This window comes from Taeniopygia guttata, chromosome 3, assembly GCF_048771995.1.
Source record: "Taeniopygia guttata chromosome 3, bTaeGut7.mat, whole genome shotgun sequence".
NCBI classification, from domain to species: domain Eukaryota; kingdom Metazoa; phylum Chordata; class Aves; order Passeriformes; family Estrildidae; genus Taeniopygia; species Taeniopygia guttata.
In genome coordinates, this window is record NC_133027.1 from 98452695 (window position 1) to 98458694 (window position 6000).

Consider the following 6000-nt stretch of genomic DNA (forward strand, 5'->3'; position numbering starts at 1 on the left):
GGAAAAAAAAAAAAAAAGAAGAATAGGAAGAAACTGCTACTATTATATCCCAAGTCATTTATTTATGTGGAGAAATAGATTTAATTTCATTGCAAGTTGCTTTGATATGACAATGGTTTAATATTCTCCAAATCCTTGACCCTTGGGTTTCAGTAGTCATAAGAATTAAAATAAGAAGGACCATTACAGCTTTCTCAAAATTAACATTAATGATGAACCCAAGACAATTTAATCTAATAGTGAGTTTGCTCACAACACATACATTCAAATAAGAGTGCATCATTCTATTTTTGCATATTCAAAACCAATATTAAGCAGCAGCACACTAACAAGGGTAGGTAAATTTTCACGTGGGGACTATATAAATAGCTTCACATAGTCACTGATTCCAAATTACTCTTTACATTGCCACAGACAGCTACAGTCAGATTGCAAATATCTGAAAATCCTGTTCGGCAACATGGAATCTGAGACACTGTTATAGATAGTTGGGTTTTTTTTCTTCTTTCATTACCAGTGACAAAGGAGCTGGTCCAAACTTTCACACTGCCTTTCAAAAGTCTAAATTAGTTTCAGAAAGTGCCAAACCCTCTGAATCTCCATCTCTAGCAAATTTATTGGAGCTCCACATCTATGTTCTACTTCAGAACAGTTGTAAAATTGTATTTGCTTAAGCTGTGTGAGTTGTTGACTTACTGATTTTATGTGATATGTCCTATAGACAAGGTAAGGGCAACAGCCAAAAGGAGAGAACTGCATTTAGAACTTTTTCTCCCCAGACAGCAAGGCTTTGGGAAGACAGCTAAAATCTCCAATTACATTTTTCAAATAGTGGAGCATGTCAGACCAGTAAGGCCCAAAATCTCGGCTAGTCTGACAGGCTCAGCAAGTTTTCACCCTGAGTTATGTCACCAACTCAGAGACAAGAACAGCAGAGTCCCAGACAAGCCTTGCATCAGAAATAGAATGACACATGAACACCCCATTCAAATTTTCAGAGATGCAGGTGGAAGTTTTGCTGCAAGAGTCCTACAGAGCACCTAAGCAAATTATGAAACTGAGAACAGGCCCTCCTGCCCACTCTCCCAATCAAAACTAAAGGCATCTACAGCAGTCAATTTGAGATATTTCTCACCATCAGCACAAGTTGTTTTCACGATGCTAAAAGATCACTGATGGGATTTTCCACCAGTGATCCATGAGTACAATGTCCACGATGACACCAGTTTTCAATAAAATCATCATGACACTAAATTTTGTTATCACAACAATTCAGTTCAAAACTCTCTTGGATATTAAAGCTTTTCCTGGAATCTACCCATTTCCAAACACTGATTGCACAGAGACTCATCTAGTTACGCAGTTGTATGCTTTATTAAAAGTCTTTCAACCTGTGTGATGTAATGCACCTGATCCTCAGCAAAACACTTGAAAATGTGCACATATTGTATTGTCAGAAAAATAAAAGGGCATTAATAATTTGTAGCAATGTCCAAAGGCAAGGTAGCAACAAGGACTCACTGTCCTACTTCAATAAATCATGTTTTGTCCTGAACACAGTAAAGAACTTAAGTTTCTAAGTCCTTCGTTGACTGGATACTCATGATTTGGCTTAACACAGGATGCTGGCATATTTCCAGAGTTACAGGCACATAAGTGACTTCAGCAGAGTTCTCCAACAAGCTACATTAACTCAGTGTCCACATTACTAATAATGCATTTGCCTTGTACATAAATATTTTTGTTTACATATTTTATTTACTTTAAATTTCTTTGTTTATGCTCTGTAGTTTTGTCTCCTAAAAATGTTCCAGAAGCAAAGGTACTTGTGAATGAATGCTTTTTGATGGAAATAGTAATTCTTGCAGTCTGAGTGCATGCAAATTCAACAGGAGTTTCTATTGAAATTAAAATCTAGTTCATATTAAAAAATACTGAATATTTTTAGAAGTGATTCTTAGCAGAAAATACCCAATACCCCTACCATGCAACTTTAAAGAATGAAAACAGAGACAAGCCTGAACTATCAGTTCTGTAAGGAAGCTTTGAATTATTTTCCAGCAAAACCTGGCAAACAAACAAGAGAATTAATCTCCTGAGAGAAGTAATTTATGTTGATAACCTAAAGTTCTTTAATAAATAAGAGAGACAGATTATGGAGTACAGATTATGAAAATACTGAGGTTGGAAACTGTGCTGCTCAGTTTGTAGTGTTACTGGCAAGTGTCAGAATCAAAGCAGGACTAGCAAGTACCAAGCTCAAAGGTTACTTTATGTTTTCATATCACACTTACTTAGAATAACTTTTACTTTATAGCTGAGATTTTTATCTGTGAACAACAGCAGTGGTTAGTTCCTATTAGCTTTAAACAGAAAGTAGGCTGTGAAATACTTGTTTTGTGATATGAAAAGTTCCATCACAAGGAGGAAGAGGATGGGGCAAAAGAAAAGAGAAACAAAAGTACTGTTGAGGCTGACCAAAAGATTCCATACCTTATAAATGGGTTTGGAATAATTTTTTTCTCTTGGAATTTGCTTTTTTTGCCCTGTGAAGCCTGAGTTAATTTTAATCTTCATTCTTTAGAAGATGTCCATGAAAGCATTCTTCAAAAGATTTAGTTCTGCAATTCTGGGAAGTGTCTGACATGTCACTTCTTGAGTAACAGAGAAGCAAGTGGGATTTTCAGCAGTTTGGGGTTGTACCCAAGCTGGGAGGATGCAAAGTGCTCTTTAGGAATTACCACAGCACTCCTCCCTTTCAGTGATACTGAAAGACTTCTATGTTTTTGTCGGCTATCTGACACTGTCAGCATTGCTTCCTAACTACTCGTTCTTCTGCAGGAGTCTGCTGATGAAATTCCAGCTCCTTTCTGACTTCCAGCCTTCACTGTTTCTCCTCCTTTCCTCCATCTTCTCCCACAGACCCACCCCAGACTCCCCATTTACAGCTTTTCCCCATGTCACTCTTCATCCATTTCTGAAACTGACAGTTCACTTTTACTCCAAATGATCCATTTAAACAGAGTCATTAAATCTAGTTGTCATAAATCTCTAAATATAAGCCTATAAACCAGCATATCACAGAGTTTTATAGTATCTTTAAGATATTTCTTGGAGAGAATCCATCACAATTCATTAAAACCTCTGACATCTTATCCTCCCAGTCAAAAGCCTGTAGTAAACACGAAATGTCCTGATTTCTACTTCCTAAAATATGCTACACATTTTTCAAAATCAATAAGATATTTTTTTCAGTTTCATTTCTGTTGCCTGGGAGATATTCATGCCCTGCAGTCTAGTCAGCTTCTATCCTTCTACTTAACTCTTCAGGCAGGTATTTTCTCCCTGTGGCACACTACAAGCAGGTTTTGGCTCTTTTAATTATTCCCAGATGGATCTCCTGGACCAGCTGGAAGGTGCAATAAAAGCATCTAATCTCTAAAATACAGGGCAAGATAAGTTCCATTGATACTGCCTGAAATACTTTACTTAATAAATTTAAGGATCACATTAATATTTACAGTTACAAACATACCTGATACTGAGATCTGGTTTGAGACCTGTCAGCCACATGGTTTTAATACATTCAGCATATTTTACATTACATTTGGTTATTCTAGGTCCTAATGTTAACAGTGTATGGCATCAATTGGAATGTTCAGAACAAATTGCTTGAACACTCCTGATTTCTGGAAGAAAACTTCCAGAAAGGTTTTACCTAGGTTCACCTGTTCATTCTTTACCAGTCTTTGTATTAGTTGTTCCATTCTCTTCTTCAGAATTAGACTATCATTTATCTTTCTAAGAATGCTGCTGCAATGTTAAGTCTAGGTCAAATCTCTTCATTTCCTCCATGGTATCAAATACCTGTTTGTGGAGGAAGTCACTGTCTGAGAGACCCATCCAGCCAGCTATTCTGAAACTCTTAGATGCAAGTCATTTCAGCCTGTCAATATGCAAGTCAACAAATTCCTCTTTAGTATGCTGCTTTCTTATGAGTGATGCTGAAACACTCGATTTCATCCTGCAATTTCTATTTCACTGGGTTTCTCTCAAATGCAGAGTACAAATATAATTGTTCAACCCTTTAGCATCACTGCTTATTCTTCTTTTATTACATTCAAGTGAACTAATAACATTTTCTTCATTCGTATTTTTAAATCCCTTGCAGCCTAGGTTCCACCAATGGCCATTTTAATTTATTTCCTTTTGTTGCATGTTCTCTATCACTGACAGCCTCATCTGCATCAGTAATTCATTCTGCCTGCGTGGGCAGCTTACTTACTGCAGCTACCTGAAGTAGATTTTGAACATCTATCAAAACATTTTAAGAAAGTCTGAAAAAAAGAAACAAGTGATGACTTCAGATCATCAATCAACTCATCAAATGCCAAAGGGGCCAAAGGGCCTAAACATTAGAAAGCTTCTGCAAAAACTAAAGTAATCATATGATAATCATCATCTGCTGGGCAAAGGGCAAAACCGAGACTAATATTTCTAGAACACAGGTCTTCCAAAGAGTGGCTGAGGGAGCTGAGGATGTTTAGTCTGGAGAGAAGGAGGCTCAGGAGAGGCCTTATCACTCTCTACAACTATCTGAAGGGAAGGTGCAGCCACATGGGCGTTGCTGTCTTCTCCCAAGCAAGATGCAATAGGACAAGAGCAAATGGCCTCAAGCTGCAGCAGAGAAGATTTAGATTGAATATTAGGAAAAAATTCTTTGTCAAAAATGTTGCCAAGCAGTGGATCAGACTGCCCAGGGTAGAGTCATCATCCCTGGAGGTATCTGAAAATCATTCAGATGCGGCACTTGGGGATATGGCTTAATGGTGGACTTGGCAGTGTTAGATTTATGGCTGGACTCAGTCATAAAGGTCCTTTCCAACCTGAATAATTCTATAATTCTATGAGACTTAAATTATATAGACTTTGATTTTAGTAATCACTAGGAGGAGTGAGATGTGGATCCTTTCTTGAGGTGCCACCTTTGGTCCTGGTTTTTCCCCTGCAGCTGGCATGGGAAGGCAGAGATTCCGCAGTATGAGACTGGCAAGAGGTGTATAGGGCACTGCTCACAAACTTGTGAGAGAATGTAATAGAGTTAAAACATAATCAGTGAAATTTTCTCCCCTCTATTAATCTTATAATCAAAGAGAAATTGCAGAGTCTATTTTCAAGCATGCATCATCTCTCCTCCCTAGTGGTAGGTATCCACTTGGAAGAATAAGCTCAGTCCCTGATGAAGTAACAACATAAATAGCTGTGTAGCCAGAGGATTTGGCAAGAAACATCTAAACAGTTTATATATAACATTTGGTATGTTTTCAAAAAGATTTTATGACATTTGTGTGCAGTAACAGAGTAGTTTAGGTGAGTCAGGAGATCTCTTTCCGTCCATGCCCCTATGAAGTCAAGAACACCAAAATGTTTAGTTCTACTGGTCATGTCATTACTGTTGATTATTTTTGCTTTAGAAGTAATTTAAAATCTCAGCTTTCATTAAAACAGAAAGCCGTTTTAATGAAATTAAATTCTAACCCTAATTTTAATGAAATGAAATTCTAACCCTCACTGTTTCAGAGTAAAACCTGCAAAGATGACACAAGATATCACAGATCAGGAAAAAAAAACCAGCAGAGAGGAGACACAAGAAAAAAAAAATCCCAATAAACATCAAAAGAAAAAACAAGAAGGGGGCCCTAATATACTTCAGGGCAATTGAATTAATTATCATGGATCTTCACATACATACTGGCAAAAACTGTCCACCTGTGTTTTTCCGAAAGCAAGCAGTTATGTTGAAGGAAGCCTTTTCTCCCCATTGTTTTGCAAGCAGCAATTTATGGAGAGAATGTATTGGGCTACACACCTATGGAATCTACAAATAAAGTAACTATAATTCACCTTATTTTTAGTACATGAAATGCGCAATTATATGGAGACTGTTAAAAGAAGAGGTTTCTGAGGCACTGAACTGGTGCTAGAACATCACAAGAGCTA